Here is a 21,498-nt window from a genome sequence, read left to right as displayed (position 1 = left end):
TGAGAGGCCCGCGTACCAAAAAAAAAAAAAAAAAAAGTGCAGAAAGAAATTAACACAACATTGTAAATCAACCGTACTTCAATAAAAAACAGAAAAGAATAGATGTAGAGATTTACCTGCACAGAAGTCTTAAGTGTGCAATTTTTATTGCTTTGGGGAAGAAACTGATATTTAATTTTGTTTTTCTGTATATATCAGAAGTTATTAAAATTGTTTTTTCAAAAGTCTAGGTGAAGAATTTTTTTTTTTTAATATTTTTTGGATGCCGACCATCTTTTTTTTAAAGTCTTTAATGAATTTGTTACAATATTGCTTCTGTTTTATGTTTTGGTTCTTTGGTTGTGAGGCATGTGGGATCTTAGTTCCCCGACCAGGGATCAAACCTGCACCCCCTGCATTGGAAGGCAAAGTCTTAACCACTGGACCACCAGGGAAGTTCCTAGGTGAAGAAGTTTTAATGCAAATATGCATCTGGGGCTGAGTGATCTCTATACACTTAATTTTGCTTGTTCGATATATCTGTCTCAGCATCAAAAATGTATAACTTTACCAAAGTTAGACACTTCCACTTACTTACCTTAGAAAGCAACTTTATACATACATATAAGTAAAATTAACAGGCAGAAACTTTTCTAGTACAACATTCTTGGAAGGTAATTTGACAGTGCAGTATTTAGCAAGGGAACAGCAAAATGTTTACACTGTTGAGTTTAGAAATTCCACTTCTAGAATGTGTGGGTGTAATCAAAAATTATATAAGGATATTTATTCAGTGTAATTTATAACAGCAAAAGTTATGAGCAGCCTATCTAGGAAGTAAAGAGCCTCAGTGTGTCTACTGTTATGTGTGTGGCAGAAACTCTAAACTATATGGTCTCTCTGCAAAGGGGGAGAATAGAAGTTGGCATCATTAGTCACAGTCTTTTAAAGTCTCATTTTCTCTTGGCAAGTTAAAAAAGTTTTTCTTAGGGGCAATGTTGGGGATGGAGGTCCTCAAACTCCATGCAGGAGTTATCTCGAGGGTGTCCCATAATGTAAGGTCAGTGCCATTTAAAAAATGTGTGTAGCCATGATCATAGAAAAGATAGAGATTCACTTGGGATTATCTACAAAAGCTAATGAAAATTAAGAGCCTAAGGTTTCCATTTTATAACTTTTTTCTGTGTAATATTATTTTATCCTTAAGCTTCATTATTAATGTTTAGCCATTTTTGTTGTTGTTAACACATTTATACTATTCAGGGAATATAAATGTGTTACTTTTATTATCATGTTCTCAGAGATGTTGTTTTGAGGACAAATATGTGCAATGCTCACAATTGTGTGTGTGTGTGTAACTTAAAACTATATCATCTAAACTATATGATATAGCACTTGGGAATTTGGCTTCCTCCTACTTTATATCTCTGGGCCTGCTTCTGACTTGGGCTCTCACAAGAAACCTACATAACAGCCCATCTTAAAAGTAATGTGACCTGTGCCACAGTAGGAGGTATGGAGTAAATAATTCAAGGCTGCTTTCATGAAAAGCATTCCATAGCAGGAAAGGAATAAAGAATCTTCTTTGAGAAGAAAACCCACTAAATCACACAGTGAGAAATTAGGAGAAAAATAACAACGGAGAGTAAGCCATCATAAATAGTGCCTCAAGGAAGTGAACGATATTTTAAAAACAGGACTCAAGCTTAGGAAGGCGAAAACATTTCAGTGAATTTTCAGCTTGCCAGCAATTTTAGAATCAATTTCTCCTTTGACGTTCTATTGGTATCATATTTATGTTGCTTGTAAGGAAATTACTAATAGAGGAGCCAAACTATACATGTTTATCAGAAACCTTCACACTTTATCAAGTCTCTTAGCCATATATTACTTGGTATATAAAGGGAGACCCATATATATATATTTTCTGCGGTACGCGGGCTTCTCACTGTTGCGGCCTCTCCCGTTGCGGAGCATAGGCTCTGGACGCGCAGGCTCAGCGGCCATGGCTCACGGGCCCAGCCGCTCCGCGGCATGTGAGATCTTCCTAGACCGGGGCACGAACCCGTGCCCCCTGCATCGGCAGACGGACTCTCAGCCACTGCACCACCGGGGAAGCCCCTAGATTTTCTTTAATAAATACAGTACTATAGGATCTGTGGTTGAATCCATAGATGCAGAACCGTGGGTATGGAGGGCCGACTGTGAAGTTAGAAGTGGATTTTCCCCACCGTGTGGAGGGTGACTGACTCTAACCCTCTGTTGTTCAAGGGTCAACTATATTTTAAATTGTGATATTAGGCATGAAAATTGATTTCATTTCCTTGATTTTTTAAAAGTAATGAGTATTAATAGAGACTTCTGTTTGTCTTAAAAAGAAATGACAGTGTCAGTTTTGATTTTAATTTTTATTGAAATGTGAAATAGTCAACAATGAAATCATGTATCTGTTCTCCTGCTTTACCATCATGTTTCAGAATTACCTTTTCTTTGATTCTTAATCATTTTAATTTTAGTATTTGAGTAACTATCATTTAGTTATTGAAAATGATTTTTATATTCTTACATAATGGAAACATAAGCTTTCTCAAGGGAGTAATCTTAAAAACAATCCAGTGACAGTTGCTTGAGTTCCAGAATCTACATGGCTTTTTCCTAGGGTAACATTTATGGATGGAAATATTGAGAGAAATGGAGACATTTTTAAAGGTTAGAAAACAAACAGGAAAAAAAATATTGTATTAAGAAATACTCCAAAACAAGCCATATATGTAGAAATTGCGGATTTGAATAAATTCAGAATTAGGAGTGAGGAAACAGAAAACATCTTTTAGCTTGATACTTTAAGGATCAAAATCCTTCAATGGCTTCCCACTGTTTTGGGGCAAAGTCTAAACTCTTTAGCACAGCATATGAGATCCTCCACAATTTGACCCCTAGCCCACAATTCCAGTGTAATCTTAACCTCTTTCCACGACTGTATTGATGTCTTTATCCTCCCAATGCCTCATCTTCAGTCATATCCAAGTACTTACTTTTCCATATCTCTTTGTTTTTAACATATTTCCCCCCAAATTTGGAATGCCTCCACTGTCAGAAGAAATTGTAAAAGACTTGGAAATGGGCTTACTGGATTTTATCTAGAGGATCCTCTGGAGATTTTTGATTCTATAGGGGTGTGCAGGGTTGATTGATTTTTCTGTTGACTAGACTATTTTACACTTCTTTAGTGGTAGAAGTTAAGTGTAGAAAACTGAGAGCAGTGCAAATGATTCTTATTCATAGCAATACAAACAATTCCTGTTCATGGCAATGAAAATGAATTTTATCTGGCAGAGGATATAAATCTCTGTAAGTCAAAAAAATATTTGACAAATGCTCATTTTATATATGAATGAGAGTAATGTTTTTAACTTTTTGAAAAGTATATTTTAGTATCTGCCTCTTCAACTACCATGTATAAACTCCTATTTATTCTTTAAGACATGATGAAAATACCACCTTCCCAGTGAGACCTTTTCTATTTTCAGTAGCAAAATTAGCTTTTTTGCCTCATAATGCTCCCATTGCACTTTTAATCTATTACTTCTACTGCAGCTCTTAGCAAATTGTAGTATATGTATCTATATTTCTGTTTTTCCCACTAGACTAGCTCTTCAAAAGCAGAAAACATGTTTTATTCGTCTTTGTATCATCTACTCTTTTGCCAAGCATATACAACATGACACACAGACATTTGCTTGGTAAATGTTTATTGATGAATGAAAGTAGAAATCACAGAAGAGGGTGATGGGCATGTTTTAGCATTTGGTGATGAGGGGGAGTAGGCTTCTCACAGAAAAGCCCCAGAATAACTCTTATACTTGTAGACTTTATGGGAAAATATAATTTAGCATGAAATTGAAAAATAGTTGAAAGAAGACACTTAATGAAGCCAGAATGACCTAGAAGAGATACGGATTAAGAGAGCTGAGATTAAGAGAGCATTATGGCTTTTTCCCTGAATTGCTGTAGTCAGGATATTTTTTTTCTGTCATATTTTATATATCTGTAAACTAGGGATAATAATTATTGTAATTATCAAGAGAGAGGAATTTCCATAAGGGGATGTTTGAGTTAAAAGTGGGCAGGAGGCCCATCCACCTCACTACAAATAACTCAGCTCGGTGCTTTGTGACCACCTAGAGGGGTGGGATAGGGAGGGTGGGAGACTCAAGAGGGAGGAGATATGGGGATATATGTATACATATATGTATAGCTGATTCACTTGTTATAAAGCAGAAACTAACATGCCATTGTTTACCATGTAAAGCAATTATACTCCAATAAAGATGTTAAAAAAAAAAAGTGGGCAGGAGACAGTCTTAGCTCATTTGGCTGTAAGTGAGAATGAGAGATTTAAAATAAATACAGCTTTTTTACAATTTGAAATATACAACTATGGCTTGAATAAAATTAAAAAGTGACTTGACTGCTTATCTTGAATTTGGAAAAGTCATTAGGATTATCCTCACATCCTTACCATTTAAATTTTTATTTTATTTGTGTATTTTTAGGAAGTAGTTTTTGGCAAAATAAGCAACCATTAGAATGAAGAGATAGACTTTTTTTTGGTCAGATATTCTGCACGATTAAATTTAATTTTGTTTGGAAACCTTAAGATTCAGATTTTCTTATGAATGTTTGGGTATTTCTTCTGAAGCAAAGAGTTATTTCTAGTATTTACTTCATAAATAGGTCACTTACAAATGGTAGACTTAAAAATCAGCAGTAAATTCTGAATTTACATACTGGCAGGTGAGAGAACCCAAACTATTTACTAACACAGCTCACTGCTGTTTCCATGGCAACAGAGGCCAGTTACTGTCAGCCTGGTCTCTTTGACGGTTGACTTCCACAGTGAACTCTGTGTGATGCTGCCAAATGCCTGGCTTCTGTGCTTCCTGTTCCGAGCAGTTGCTTCTTATTCTGAATACCAATGACTAGTCTATAAAGGCTGTGTCGTTCAATTCCCCTGAAGATGGGCCTGGGAGTCATATATGGAAAAGCAGTGAGCTTTTTGCCTGTAATGAATTAAAAACTATATGTAATTGGATTGTATGTTCCCTAACTAGCTATGCCAGTAATTTATTAACAATGTTACCTTGCTGTTATTAGGCAGCCGGGCCTAAATGAGAAATGACAGCACATCGGTCATCACTGTGTCAAATGCATTTTCAGGAAGGTTCACTGACTTTGCCTAGCCAGCATCATCATGTAAATCCAAGTGATCGTGCACATGGTTGCCAGCAGAAAAATACATTTGCAACTGAAGTGCTTTTTTGCTATTTAAAATGTTCATATATTGATTGCTCTGAAACGGAGAAAAAGCAGCTGCCTGAAATGCCAGTGAAATGGCTGAGAAATTTTAAATGAGAGGGGAAAAAAAAAATAAGAGCATTTGAATAGAGAAACAAGCTAAGCAGTTTTTGCTCTTTAATAATGAGTACTATGATTTTGAAGTTTTAGTTATATGGTGGTTATCAGTGTAGAGAACTGGGATACTCTCTGACTGGGTCACACCCTATACCAGGAATTTGAAGACCAGATTTGTTGTAATTATATTTCTCTCTAGAGCATAAGTTCCTTGAGGGTAGACTGTTTTCATGACTGCATTCCTGATAGCCAGCACAGGGCCTGACACACACTGAGTGCTCAATAAATATTTAATGAGTTAAATGAAACTCAATGAATCCCCTGCAAGAAGTTTTTGGTATTTAAGCCCATCAAGTTTCCTGGAAGAAGCTATTAGACTCTTCCTTTCATTAAAGAGCATATAGCTGACTACCATGACCCTCACTGCTAGGTATCTGCTGGGGAGCTTCTACAGGCAGGTACTTATGGCAGGAGACGCCACTCAAAGGCAGCTCTTACCATCAGCACTTTTTCGCCAGCTAGTGGATACAATTAATCATAGCTTTCGGTGGCATCGTTTGCCATTTCTGACTCTTTGATTGGCCATCCCCTCTACGTTGTCACAGTCAAAGCTCCCAAGGGTTGTTTTATGTAGGCACTTCCGATGATGCTCTTCTCCTTGTGCCAGATTCTGTCCCTGACTCTCAACTGGAGACTATTTTGTCTGCCTCCTTTCCCCTAGTTGACCCCGCCCCACTGCCCTTTGTACATTTGGCAATATCTGCAGTCATTTTTGATTGTCACAACCTGGCAGGGGGGTGGGGTGGGATGGGGAGTGCTCCCAGCATTTAGTAAGTGGAGGCCAAGGATACTGCTAAACATCCTACAATGCACAGGATAGTCCTCACGGCAAAAACCTTTTTGGCACAAAACGTCAACAGTGCCAAGGTTGAGGAAACCTGATCTGGGGCTTCATGCTCTTTCATGGAACTTGTTCAGAACCTTTCAGAATTACACTCTATGCCTTCCTCATTTCCACTCCCCTCCGCCTGCTTTTTTCCCCTTAGGTTTGGCTTATTTTCTTATGCTTTTAAAATTTGCTGTCTTTACCTCAAGATGTTGCCACAGAGAGAGAGCCTGTCACTCGAGACTCTCACTTGTTGCTACCAGAGTCTGAACTCAGATACATAGTTATCTTGCCAGTAGCCTCAAATTCCTGAGGGTCGAAAGGCAAATATGCAAAATGAGTGCCAGGAATAATCAATCCTAAATATCCCATTGCTTTTAAGAGAGACGTAAAAAAAAACCTGTACAAATATACCACATGGGGTTTTGAAGCTGCTCTATAAATAATAAATATTTTGTATTGTTCTAATTCTTTTCTCATTGTAGAGAAATTTTAAATTGGGTATTTGTGTATTACATCAAATTCTGGAAAGTGAATGTGGTTCAGTAATCTCAATAATATCATTCTTAGGATGGGCATTTTTTGTCTTTGAAAACTCCAAATTGATCTGAATAATATTATAGGTATTTTTTTTAAAAGAACTGAACATTTTTATTATGGATATGGGGCTCAAATTTTGGTTCTAACATGGAAAAGTTAGATAATTGCACAGCAAACTTTAAGAAGGGAGTATTGATTGTCACTTGTTTAGTGATTTCAGTGACATTTGAAGGGAGGGAGGGAAACATTTCATCTTAAAATTCTTTACATATATTAACTAATTAATCCTCATAACCTTCTTATAATAAGAAATGTATAGTATCTCTTTTGAAAGATTTGAACAGTGTTTACCATATAATATTCCAGTTTAGCAAATTCATGAACAGTGATTAAGGGTAGTGTTTCTGCTCTCAAATACTATAATTAAATCCTCTTCCCAGGTACTTTCTTTGTAAGTAGTATAACAGTAATTTTTAGTTTTTGCCTTTAACCAGCTAGTCTTGATAGTTTAAGAGAAAGGAAATCTGGATAATAAATTTACAAAGTACTTAGATAAATTCATATTATATTGCCATATCTATATGCTGCCAAAATCAGGTCTGTAATCTCTTTTCCTTTCAGTTTTTATTTAAAATACTTTAAAAAATTCCCTTTCATGAATATTCACATATTTAAAGTTGCAAAATGAATAAGGTAGTATTATTACTACTTTTATTCTGAAAAACTAATTTACTTATTTTAGGCTAGTTCCTATTTATTGCACTAACAAATTGTTTCAAATTGTAGACACATAACAAGGAGGTCATATCTCACAAGTAATCAAATAATTGGTAGGCCCTTCAGGTTTCTTTTTTTATAAGTAGAAATTTAGAGGTTACATTAGCACTGACTGTTAATATTGGCTTGATGGGGGGTGGAGGAAAGCTGAAAATGTCTTTCTAGTTTTCCTATCCTCATTTCTCCAAATTTCTCATCTTTCCTACCTCTTCTCCCCATAAAGAAAAACAAAGAACTAAATCAAAACCACTCTGCCCATCATCTGCCTTAAGTTTTTGGAAGTTGAGTACAAAGGAAGAAGAAAACAAAAACAGAAGGGAAGGTGATGGGGAGTAAAATTATATTTGGGTAAGTCACTGAGAGTTCAGGAACCAATATCCAGTTGGCCGTCTGAATTAAATTTGACCGTGCACTAATGGCCAGAAATAAGGCTTGCCAGTAACCATAATTAGGTTACAATAGGCAACCAATGTTTACTAAGCATCTACCATGTGCTTGGCACTGAGATGCAGTGGAATACAGTTGCTACCCTCATGGAGCTCCCAGGGCAGGAGACAGTGGAGCAGTTCTTAGTTCAAGCACTTGGGTATTTAGTGTCTGCAAGGAGGGAAGGCATCATCGGGGAAGGGCTTCAGGTATTTACTCAGCACTCCAATCTTCCTCGTGGCTAGAGGAGGGTCTCAGTGGTGGTTAATGTGACAGTGGCTCGATTTATTTAAAAATTATAGAAAATTCATGGGACACCCCTGGTGGTGCATTGGTTAAGACTCCACATTTCCACTGCAGGAGGTGTGGTTTCAATCCCTGGTCCGGGCACTGAGATCCCACATGCCGTGCAGTACAGCCAAAAAAAAAGAAAAAAAAAATTATAGAAAATTCAGACCTATTTATTCTATCATTGAGTTTTATTCTTATATTTTAAAAAGTTTGCTTAGTGTATGTATGCCAAGATTTTGGGAGGAATTCAATAGTGTTAATATTGATACAGCTCCTGCTCTAGAAATGTCCACAAACTCTTGGGGAACACAAACAAGAAAACAGAACATAATAACTGAGTGTGATGAATATTGTTATGGATAATCTAGAGTGCTGTGGAGAGGATCAGCAAAAACTTAGGAATTGACATCTAGGCTGAGTCTTACGAACAACATGGAGTTAAGCAAGTCCAGTGAGATTATGGGACTAGCATTCTCGGCAGATGGAACAGCTCAAACAAAGGCTTTGTACAAAAGAGAACAAACATAGTGAATCACTAGTGGTCCAAGTGACTACGGGTGGAGGTGAGGAGATGTCAGCCATGAGTCTGGAGAGATAAGAAGGAGCCAGGTCATGAAGGATGTTCTATGTCATCTTAGGGAACTTAGAATTTATCCAGACAAAAAGAGGGAGCCATTGAAAAGTGTATCAGAGGAAGGCGCCATTATAAGATTTATATTTTATATCTATCACGCTGGCTGCATATTCCTGCAATGTAGGGAGAGGAATAGAGGCAAGATTAGAGATAGGAAAGATGGCTAAGACAATGATAACACTGGATAATGACTATGGAACTAATTACAGGGACAATATTCTCATCAGTAAATTCTCATCAGTAAACATTTTTTAAAATAAAATTATTTAAATATGTACACACATAAAACACTATATAACGTCTTTGTGTTTATAGTTTTTATATAATTATAAAGCCAACAGATTTACAAATTAAATACCAATCAAATGAAAATAATAAAGTTCAAATGAACATTAAATTAACGTGATAGATGATGTGGTTCTGCTGAAAATAAATCCCTGGTATTAAGTTTTAGGGTAGAAAGGGTTTTTAAATTTTTGTTTCACTTGTTTACTTGATTCTTTGCATATGATGCACCATCATTTGAGTCATCAATATAGTTACTGGTTTCTTTTTCCTCTTTTAGAAACAAATTAGTTTCAAATGACAGTCTCTTTTTTTGATAACCCCAAAACGTAATTAATTGTGTATCACATAGTATAATATTAAAAAATTAAAAATATTATTTAATAAAATATTATTCTTTACTGCATGTTGTTACTGTTAACCAGCTACTGCATACAAATATGGCATCTGTGCAAAAACCTTAGCTTATGACAAGTGTATGGTGATGATCCAGCCCAGGTTTTTTTGTTTTCAGTATTTGCTATATTGCTGTATATGATGTGATGCCTCAAGTATTTGCACCCTCCCTTCCTTTTTTTGTTTCTGAACTACTGTGAAACTTGGGTTGGTACTGCAAACAGTGATGTCATTTAGTCTTTCATTGACTTGGTTAATGATTTATATATCAGTTCAACTTTCCCATTAGCTCAGGATAATTAAAGAAGGTATTTTAACACCTATTTTTTATGGCATAAAATAAAAGTCTCAACTTATTAAATAACACAGAAAACTAAGCCTTATTCTATATATGTCTTTTTCATTTACAAAGTATGTTCATGATGTAGAAGTTCTATCTTTATAACTGGTAAAAAAATTCAATATGGATGTAATATATCTGATTGTTTTTGTATGATTTTGGAAACAAGCCTATCTCATTCATTCAAGAAATATTTACTGAGGGCGCACCCTGTGCCAGCAACTAAGGATACAAGTTGTATAAGAGAGACAAAGCAGCTAATTGCAGCCAAAGATGCTTATAGCTCTTTAAAAATTAAATACCATACTTCAGTCAGTGCTTCTTAAAGTGTGGTACTTGGACCAGCAGCACTGGTATCACCTAGGAGTTTGTTAGAAATGCAAATGCTCAGGCCTCAACTCAAGCCTATGAATCAGAACCTCTGAGAGTGGGGCCCACCTTCAGTCTGTTTAACAAGCCCTCTGGGGGATTACCACTGCTTTGGCAGGTTGAGGTTGATCTCTTCCAATACCAAGGATATAAGAAGACAAATTTTCTAGAGGCAGAGGTCCTAGGAATAGAATTTACAAAAAAATGTTTTAAGAAATAATCAGCAATGCACATTCAGGGTCATCAAATGACTAAGATATAAGAAGTTCTTGTTATTGAAGAAGAAATGATAGTAGGAATTATTAAAAATTCTAACTTTAATGAGAATTTGACTGTGCTTTTCTTCTTAGAGTGGATTAGGTCCCTTGTCTTATCCAAGTCTTTGGCATGAGATTCCTTGTGACATTAAATAGTTTATAGGCAAAGAAAATTATGTTTGCGTTCCAGCTCTATGCTCACCAGTCAGTACTCTTTAATTTTTCTCGTTTAAAAAAAAATCTCATCTATTAGGGAAATTCCTACGTGGTTCTGTTCGGTTCCATTTTATCAGGAGCGTGAAGCTTTTCTTCGTATCCTACCTCACCAAAAGGGTCCCTCTCTCTGTTTAGGGCAAAGTGTGCAGTGTAGGGCCACCCAGGGTTGGCTCCTTTTAGCTTCTTGGTGCTCCTTCAGATGGTCCTGTTCTTCCCTCCTACTTCTGAGGCCTCAGCCCTTCCTTCTTTTTTGGTTAGTCACTACTGAACTTTCTTCTCTGCTTCCCACAAATATGGCCTTAACTAATCTTTAGGAGCAGGAAGAAAAAAAAGTGTGCATTGCAACTGAATTTTCTGTTTTGCATTTCCATTAACACATTTTTTTTTGACAATCAACTTCCAAATTTTATGCTTATTTTTTTCTATTTCCATCAATTTCTCAACATAGTTAATATGAACAGGAAAATCTTTTCAGTAAATTAAGCAACTGAAGACTCAAGTGAAATCTCAAAGGTCTTGAAGAACTCTGGCAAGTCACATATATCCCATGTTGCTTTTGGTTTCTCACCTCTTCTTTGCTTCAAACCCCAAGGCAAGTTTCTTCTTTTTTCGAGAAACCTGTGAATTTTCAGCATCCTTTTTGGCTTTTACAAAGTTGTGGCAGGCAATCGCTTTGGCAATTTTTGCACCAAGCTCTCGAGTAGCTAGCTGATTGCTGAGTTCCTCATCCTTCTCAGTGTTCCACTCTTCCACAGCCTGGTCTATGCTCTTTTCAAGGCCCGACTTTTCAATTTTTTTCCTTTTAACAGGGGGGTCAAACCTATCGTTGACTCCAAAATACTGAGTAAGCTCCTTCCACTGGGTTTCACTTGAGGACTGTTCACTCTGAGATTCTTCATTCTTCAATTTACCTTTTCTGGAGCGTTTTCTTTTTTTCTTTCTGGATCTTGAAGTTGAGGTTTTCTGTTCAGAATGTTTTGTATGCAGTTCTTGAAATTTATTCCACATATTTAAGGGAATTCCAGAGGGACACTCTTCATATGCATTTACATTTGCCTCTGCTTCAGTTTTTGGTCCATCTGTAGGGATATCTGAGACCTCTGTGTTTGTAATGGTCCCATCTTCTTTACCTTCTTGTAAGTTAAGTTCAGAGCTCTCTACTGTGGCTTCACCATCAGAATTCAACTCAGCATCACTTTCATGTAGGCCAGGAGGTAGCAGCCCACTCCACATCTTTTCTGCAGTCCATAGCCGGCCGTCCAGCAGCCATCTTAAGGCCCCTGTTAATACTTTGAGTCTTTGTTTTGGTTTCTGTGTTGATCAGGGGAGGGCAAAAATAGTCTTTGGGTTATTAGTAAGAGAGAAAAGGAGGAAGGAGATGCTGAGAACATACAACTACTAATATGAAGATATATATTGATGCCAGAAGGTATAATACGAAGAGATACGTTATATTGTATCTTTTCTATTTCTTTTGTGTCATAATAGACAAATAATGTACATTGGAGCCAGAGTTATTTTTCTAAACTATTCATTTGACAAATATTCTTTGAGCACTTACTATGTGCCAGAAACTGCAGTAGATGTTAGGGAGACAGCAGTGAACACAGGGAAAAAAATCTTTGCCCTCATGAAGGTTATAGTGTAGTGAGCAAAACTGACCAAATACCTCCACCCAAAACACATACATTAAAACTAGAGCAAGTTAGATGGTGAAAAATTTTTATGGTGGAAAATAAAGCAGGGAAGGAGGTTAAGTTGGTCGGAGAATATGGGTTTACATGGGATACCCAGGGAGGCCCTCTGTGAGAAGGGGACATTTGAGCACAGACTTGAGGGAGTGAGGGAGCAAGTCAGACAGAATCTGGACAGTGTGCTCCAGGCAGAGGGAGCAGTCAGCACAAAGCCCCTGAGGCCTGGGGCAAGAGGGGAAAGTAGTAGGTGAAATGCCATGGGCCTCACAGGTCAGTGAAATTTTTGACTTTTTTTTTTTTTAATTTAATTTAATTTATTTTTTTTACAGCAGGTTCTTATTAGTCATACACTTTATACACATCAGTGTATACATGTCAATACCAATCTCCCAATTCATCACACCACCACCACCACCCCCTGCTGCTTTCCCAGCTTGGTGTCCATACGTTTGTTCTCTACATCTGTGTCTCAATTTCTGTCCTGCAAACCAGTTCATCTTTACCATTTTTCTAGATTCCACATATATGTGTTAATATACGATATTTGTTTTTCTCTTTGTGACTTACTTCACTGTGTATGATAGTCTCTAGATCCATCCACGTCTCTACAAATGACCCAATTTTGTTCCTTTTTATGGCTGAGTAATATTCCATTATATATATGTACCACATATTTATCCATTCGTCTGTCGATGGAGTTTTCAACATTCATTCTTTGGAATTTCTCATTTCAAACATTCAATTTTTCATAATCAGAAGTTTCATTCATATATTTTTTAAAGGCTAGGGACTTTTTAAAGGCTTCACTTTATTTGTTTATTTATTTATTTAAATTGGCTGCACTGCTTGCAGGATCTTAGCTCCCCAACCAGTTATCAAAAGCAGGCCCCAGGCAGTGGAATCACAGAGCCCTAACCACTGGACTGCCAGGGAATTCCCCAGGTTGTTTTCTTTTTCTTTTTTTTAACATCTTTATTGGAGCATAATTGCTTTACATTGCTGTGTTAGTTGCTGCTATATAACAAAGTGAATCAGCTTTACATATACATATATCCCCATAACCCCTCCCACTTGCATCTCCCTCCCACCCTCCCTATCCCACCTCTCTAGGTGGTCACAAAGCACCGAGCTGATCTCCCTGTGCTATGTGGCTGCTTCCCACTAGCTATCTATTTTACATTTGGTAGTGTATATATGTCCATGCCACTCTCTCACTTCATCCCAGCTTACCCTTCCCCTCCCTGTGTCCTCAAGTCCATTCCCTATATCTGTGTCTTTATTCCTGAACTGCCCCTATGCTTTTTAGAACCTTTTTTTCTTAGATTCCATATATATGTGTTAGCATACGATATTTGTTTTTCTATTTCTGACTTACTTCACTCTGTATGACAGACTCCAAGTCCATCTACCTCATTACAAATACTCAATTTCATTTCTTTTTATGGCTGAGTAATATTCCATTGTATATATGTGCCACATCTTCTTTATCCATTCATCTGTCAATGGACACGTAGGTTGCTTCCCTGTCCTGGTTATTATAAATAGTGCTGCAATGAACATTGTGGTACATGACTCTTTTTGAATTATGTTTTTTTCAGGGTATACGCCCAGTAGTGGGATTGCTGGATTGTATGGTAGTTCTATTTTTAGTTTTTTAAGGAACCTCCATACTGTTCTCCATAGTGGCTGAACCAATTCACATTCCCACCAGCAGTGCAAGAGGGTTCCCTCTCCTCCACACCCTCTCCAGCATTTATTGTTGGTAGATATTTTGATGATGGACATTCTGACCAGTGTGAGGTGATACCTCATTGTAGTTTTGATTTGCATTTCTCTAATGATTAGTGATGTTGAGCATCCTTTGAGTCTGTATATCTTCTTTGGAGAAATGTCTATTTAGGTCTTCTGCCCATTTTTGGATTGGGTTGTTTGTTATTTTGATATTGAGCTGCATGAGCTGCTTGTAAATTTTGGAGATTAATCCATTGTCAGTTGCTTCATTTGCAAATATTTTCTTCCATTCTGAGCGTTGTCTTTTCCTCTTGTTCACTGTCTCCTTTGCTGTGCAAAAGCTTTTAAGTTTCATTAGGTCTCATTTGTTTACTTTTGGTTTTATTTCCATTTCTCTAGGAGGTGGGTCAAAAAGGATCTTGCTGATTTATGTCATAGAGTGTTCTGCCTATGTTTTCCTCTGAGAGTTTGATAGTGTCTGGCCTTACATTTAGGTCTTTAATCCATTTTGAGTTTATTTTTGTGTATGCTGTTAGGGAGTGTTCTAATTTCATTCTTTTACACGTAGCTGCCCAGTTTTCCCAGCACCACTTACTGAAGAGGCTGTCTTTTCTCCATTGTATATTCTTGCCTCCTTTATCAAAAATAAGGTGACCATATGTGCATGGGTTTCTCTCTGGGCTTTCTATCCTGTTCCATTGATCTATATTTCTGTTTTTGTGATAGTACCAGACTGTCTTGATTACTATAGCTTTGTAGTATAGTTTGAGTCATGGAGCCTGATTCCTCCAGCTCAGTTTTTCTTTCCCAAAGATTGCTTTGGCTATTCGGGGTTTTTGTGTTATCATACACAATGTGAAATTTTTTGTTCTACTTCTGTGAAAAATGCCATCGGTAATATGATAGGGATTGCATTGAATCTGTAGATTGCTCTGGGTAGTGTAGTCACTTTAACAATGTTGATTCTTCCAATCCAAGAACATGGTACTTCTCTCCATCTGTTTGTATCATCTTTAATTTCTTTCATCAGTGTCTTATATTTTTCTGCATACAGGTCTTTTGTGTCCTTAGGTAGGTTTATTCCTAGGTATTTTATTCTTTCTGTTGCAGTGGTAAATGGGAGTGTTTCCTTAATTCCTCTTTCAGAGTTTTCATCATTAGTGTATAGGAATGCAAGAGATTTCTGTGCAGTAATTTTGTATCCTGCTACTTTACCAAATTCATTGATTAGCTCTCGTAGTTTTCTGGTTGCGTCTTTAGGATTCTCTATGTATAGTATCATGTCATCTGGAAACAGTGACAGCTTTACTTCTTTTCCAATTTGGATTCTTTATATTTCTTTCTCTTCTCTGATTGCTGTGGATAAAACTTCCAAAACTATGTTGAATAATAGCAGTGAGAGTGGGCAACCTTGTCCTGTTCCTGATTTTAGAGAAAATGGTTTCAGTTTTTCACTATTGAGAATGGTATTGTCAGTGCGTTTGTGATATATAGCCTTATTATGCTGAGGTAAGTTCCCTTATGCCTACTTTCTGGAGAGTTTTTATCATAAATGGGTGTTGAATTTTGTCAAAAGCTTTTTCTGCATCTATTGAGGTGATCATATGGTTTTTTTTTTTGTTTGTTTTGTTTTTTGTGGTACGCGGGCCTCTCACTGTTGTGGTCTCTCCCGCTGCAGAGCAACAGGCTCCGGACGCGCAGGCTCAGCGGCCATGGCTCACGGGCCCAGCCGCTCCGCGGCATGCGGGATCCTCCCAGACCGGGGCACGAACCCATGTCCCCTGCATCGGCAGGCGGACTCCCAACCACTGCGCCACCAGGGAAGCCCGATCATATGGTTTTTATCCTTCACTTTGTTAATATGGTGTATCACATTAATTGATTTGCATATATTGAAGAATCCTTGCATCCCTGGGATAAACCCCACTTAATCATGGTGTATGATCCTTTTAATGTGCTGCTGGATTCTGTTTGCTAGTATTATGTTGAGGATTTTTGCATCTATGTTCATCAGTGTTATTGGCCTGTAGTTTTGTTTTCTTGTGACATCTTTGTCTGGTTTTGGTATCAGGGTGATAGTGACCTCATAGAATGAGTTTGGGAGTGTTTCTCTCTCTGCTATATTTTGGAAGAGTTTGAGAAGGATAGCTGTTGGCTCTTCTCTAAATGTTTGATAGAATTTGCCTGTGAAGCCATCTGGTCCCGGGCTTTTGTTTGTTGGAAGATTTTTAATCACAGTTTCAATTTCAGTGCTTGTGATTGGTCTGTTTATATATTCTATTTCTTCCTGATTCAGTCTCAGAAGGTTGTGCTTTTATAAGAATTTGTTCATTTCTTCCAGGTTGTCCATTTTATTGGCATATAATTGCTTGTAGTAATCCATCATGATTCTTTGTATTTCTGCCGTGTTAGTTATTACTTCTCTGTTTTCATTTCTAATTCTATTGATTTGAGTCTTTTTCCTTTTGTCCTTGATAAGTCTGGCTAATGGTTTATTAATTTTGTTTATCTTCTCAGAGAACCAACTTTTAGTTTTATTGATCTTTGCCATTGTTCCCTTCATTTCTTTTTTTTCTTTTTTTTTTTTTGCATTTCACGGACCTCTCACTATTGTGGCCTCTCCCATTGCGGAGCACAGGCTCTGGATGCGCAGGCTCAGAGGCCATGGCTCACAGGCCCAGCTGCTGTGCGGCATGTGGGATCTTTCCGGACTGGGGCATGAACCCATGTCCCCTGCATCGGCAGGCGGATTCTCAACCACTGCGCCACCAGGGAAGCCCCCTTCATTTCTTTTTCATTTATTTCTGAGCTGGTATTTATGATTTCTTTCCTTCTGCTAACTTTAGGGTTTTTTTTTTTTTTTGTTCTTCTTTCTCCAGTTGCTTTGGGTGTAAGTTTGGGTTGTTTATTTGCGATTTCTCTTGTTTCTTGAGGCAGGAATGTATTTGTTATAAACTTCCCTCTTAGAACTGCTTTTTCTGCATCCCGTAGGTTTTGGGTTGTCGTGTTTTCATTGTCATTTCTTTCTAGGTATTTTTTAATTTCTTCTTTGATTTCTTCAGTAATCTCTTGGATATTTAGTAGCATATTGTTTAGCCTCCATGTGTTTTTATTTGTTACAGATTTTTTCCTGTAATTTATATCTAGTCTCATAGCATTGTGATCGGAAAAGATACTTGATATGATTTTAATTTTCTTAAATTTACCACGGCTTGATTTGTAACTCAAGATATGATCTATCCTGGAGAATGCTCCATGAGCACTTGAGAAGAAAGTGTATTCTGTTGTTTTTGGATGGAATGTCTTATAAATAACAATTAAGTCTATCTTGTTTAATGTATCATCTAAAGCTTGTGTTTCCTTATTTATTTTCATTTTGGTTGATCTGTCCATTGGTGAAAGTGGGTTTTAAGTCCCCTACTATTATTGTGGTACTGTCGATTTCCCCTTTTATGGCTTTTAGCATTTGCCTTATGTATTGATGTGCTCCTATGTTGGGTGCATAAATATTTAGAATTGTTATATCTCCTCTTGGGTTGATCCCTTGATCATTATGTAGTGTCCTTCTTTATCTCTTGTAATAGTGTTTATTTTAAAGTCTATTTTGTCTGATATGAGAATTGCTACTCCAGTTTTCTTTTGATTTCCATTTGCATGGCCTTTTTCCATCCCCTCACTTTCAGTCTGTATGTGTCCCTAGGTCTGAAGTGGGTCTCTTGTAGACAGCATATATATGGGTCTTGTGTTTGTATCCATTCAGCCAGTCTATGTCTTTTGGTTGGAGCATTTAATCTGTTTATATTTAAGTTAATTATCGATATGTATGTTCCTATTACCATTTTCTTAATTGTTTTGGGTTTGTTATTGTAGGTCTTTTCCTTCTTTTGTGTTTCCTGCCTAGAGAAGTTCCTTTAGCATTTGTTGTAAAGCTGGTTTGGTGGTGCTAATTCTTTTAGCTTTTGCTTGTCTGTGAAGGTTTTAATTTCCCTGTCAAATCTCAATGAGATCCTTGCTGGGTTGAGTAATCTTGGTTGTAGGTTTTCCCCTGTCATCACTTTAAGTATGTCTTACCACTCCCTCTGGCTTGCAGAGTTTGTGCTGAAAGATCAGCTGTTAACCTTTTGATGATTCCCTTTAGTGTTATTTGTTGCTTTTCCCTTGCTTCTTTTAATATTTTTTTTGTATTTAATTTTTGATAGTTTGATTGCTATGTGTCTTAGTGTGTTTCTCCTTGGATTTATACTGTATGGGACGCTCTGTGATTCCTTGACTTGATTGACTATTTCCTTTCCCATAGTAGGGAACTTTTCAACTGTAATCTATTCAAATATTTTCTCATTCCCTTTCTTTTTCTCTTCTTCTTCTGGGACCCCTATAATTTGAATGTTGGTGTGTTTAATGTTGTCCCAGAGGTTGCTGAAACTGTCCTCAATTCTTTTCATCCTTTTTTCTTTATTCTGCTCTGTGGTAGTTATTTCCACTATTTTATCTTCTAGGTCACTTCTCCGTTCTTCTGCCTCAGGTATTCTGCTATTGTTTCCTTCTAGAGAATTTTTAGTTTCACTTATTGTGTTTTTCATCATTGTTTGTTTGCTCTTTAGTTCTAGTTCCTTGTTAAACGTTTCTTGTACTTCCCCCATTCTATTTCGAAGATTTTGGATCAACTGTACTATCATTACTCTGAATTCTTTTCAGGTGGACTGCCTATTTCCTCTTCATTTGTTTGGTCTGGTGGGTTTTTACCTTGTTCCTTCATCTGATGCATTTTTCTCTGTCTTCTCATTTTGCTTAACTTACTGTGTTTGGGGTCTCCTTTTTGCAGACTGCAGGTTCATAGTTCCCATTGTTTTTGGTGTCTGCCCCCAGTGGGTGACATTGGGTTGTGTAGGCTTCCTTGTGGAGGGGACTGGTGCCTGTGTTCTGGTGGATGAGGCTGGCTCTTGTCTTTTTGGTGGGCAGGACCGTGTCCAGTGGAGTGTTTTGGGCTGTTTGTGAAGTTAGTATGATTTTAAGCAGCCTCTCTGCTAATGGGTGGGGTTGTGTTCCTATCTTAGTAGTTGTTTGGCATAGGGTGTCCAGCACTGGAGCTTGATGGTCCACCACCTCAATTTGGGATGATTTGTTGTTTATTCAGGTATTCCATAGATGCAGGGTACATCAAGTTGATTGTGGAGATTTTATCCGCTGCTCTGAGGCTGCATGGAGAAATTTTCCTTTCTCTTCTTTGTTTGCACAGCTCCTGGGGTTCAGCTTTCGATCTGGCCCAGCCTCTGGACTAGGTCACCTGACAACATCTGTTCTTTGCTCAGACAGGATGGGGTTAAAGGAGCAGCTGATTAGGGGGTTCTGGCTCACTCAAGTTGGGGGGAGGGAGTGGTACAAAACGTAGGGTGAGCCTGCAGCGGCAGAGACCAGTGTGAGGCGCGCTGTGTGTTCTTCCGGGGAAATTGTCCCTGGCTCACGGGACCTTGGCAGTGGCGGGCTGCACAGGCTCCCAGGAGAGGAGGTGTGGATAGTGACCTGTGCTTGCACACAGGCTTTTTGGTGGCTGCAGAAGCAGCCTTAGCATTTCAGGCCCGTCTCTGGTGTCCACGCTGGTAGCTGTGGCTTGCGCCAGTCTCTGGAGCTTATTAGGTGGTGCTCTGAAACCCCTCTTCTCGTGCACCCCAAAACAATGATCCCTTGCCTCTTAGGCAGTTCCACACTTTTTCCTGGAGTCCCTCCAGGCTAGCTGTGGCGCACTCGCTCCCTTCAGGCTAGGTTCACGCAGCCAACCCCAGTCATCTCCCTGGGATCTGACCTCCAAAGCTGGAGCTTCAGGTCCCAGCACCCCCACCAGCCCCGGCAGATGAGCAGACAAGCCTCTCGGGCTGGTGAGTGCTGGTTGGCACCGATCCTCTGTGCAGGAATCTCTCCACTTTTCCCTCTGCACTCCTGCTGCTGTGCTCTCCTCTGTGGCCCCGAAGCTTCCCCCCAGTCCCCGTCTCCGCCAGTGAAGGGGCTTCCTAGTGTTTGGAAAATTTTCCTCCTTCACAGCTCCCTCCCAGAGGGGCAGGTCCCATCCCTATTCTTTTGTCTCTGTTTTTTCTTTTTTCTTTTGCCCTACTCAAGTACATGCCTTTTGGGAAGTCTGAGGTCTTCTGCCAGCGTTCAGTAGGTGTTCTGTAGGAGTTGTTCCACATGTAGATGTATTTGTGGGGAGGAAGGTGATCTCCATGTCTTACTCCGACGCCATCTAAAAGGTCCTTCCCCCAGCTCTTTTTATATCTTCCATTTCTCTCGCCATTATGTACATACCTTTTCTATGTACTGGAGCACATTTATAAAATTCATAAAATCTGCCTTAAGGTCTTTGCCTATTAATTCTACCTTTTCTGCCATTCCTGTGCCTGTTTCTATTGATTGATTTTTCTTCTCCTGCTTAGGAGTCATAGTTTTCTGTTGCTCTGCATATCTGGTAATTTTTACTGGATACAGAATATTTTGAACATTGTGTTGTTTTATTCTTTGTTAATGTAGACATGAAAGCCAGGGGGATAGAAGTGTTGGGCCTGGTTTTAGCAGGTGATTAGGATACTTTGGATCACACTGACACTTTCAAACATTGCTTTTGTGCTTTATTTTGGTGGGTCCACAGGAGTCTTTAATTTAGGGCTAATTTAACTGACTACACAGGTGATACCCTTCTGAGGATTCTATCCAAGTTCCATTATCAACATTTTCCTCTCTGGCCCATGAAAAGACAAACTATTCCCAGCCTGGCTTGAGTTCTAATAATTTCTTCAGGTGGGTCTTTCCATGGTTGTGTGGAGTGTTAACCCAGATGTTTGGGGATCAGCACCTGGCAAAGCCTCAAAGGTCTTTCTCTTCAGATTCCAGGAGCTCTTTCTCTGCAGCTCCCCCTTCCTGCTACCCTGTCCCAGGAATTCTAGCTGCCTCAGCCTCCCTGAACTCTCATCTCCTCCCCTGCAAGAGACTGTGAGACCCTGAGATTCCTTAGGTTTTTCCTTCCCTGTGGCTCTAAAGCTGCCTCCAATAGTTTGGCAATAATTTGGAGAAAGTGAAAAGATCACTTCATTTGTTTTTCTTCTCTCGTGGGTTACAGTCTTGCTCTGGCTGTTGTCCAATGTCAGAAAATACTTACTTTAACGTAAAGATCTTTTTTTTTTTTTTCCTTTTAAGCAGGAGAGCAGTCCTCTTGGCTGTTAATCCCTCATGGGGAGAAACAGAAGTCCTAGTATAACTTCTGACTGCCAAACACA

At 38.4% G+C, this 21,498-nt stretch overlaps 1 protein-coding gene and 1 pseudogene across 4 annotated transcripts in view; one reads left to right on the top strand and one right to left on the bottom strand.

Moving 5' to 3' along the window:
* The window catches only part of MAPK10 (mitogen-activated protein kinase 10), a 365,788-nt gene that overhangs the window by 44,086 nt on the left and 300,204 nt on the right, over positions 1–21,498 (top strand). The window lies entirely within an intron of this gene.
* Positions 11,346–12,044, bottom strand: LOC103078507 (protein FAM204A pseudogene; annotated as a pseudogene).

This window comes from Lipotes vexillifer, unplaced genomic scaffold (genome assembly GCF_000442215.2).
Source record: "Lipotes vexillifer unplaced genomic scaffold, Lipotes_vexillifer_v1.1 scaffold301, whole genome shotgun sequence".
NCBI classification, from domain to species: domain Eukaryota; kingdom Metazoa; phylum Chordata; class Mammalia; order Artiodactyla; family Lipotidae; genus Lipotes; species Lipotes vexillifer.
The sequence above is the reverse complement of the archived record's forward strand: the minus strand, read 5'-3'. Positions and strand labels throughout refer to the sequence as shown.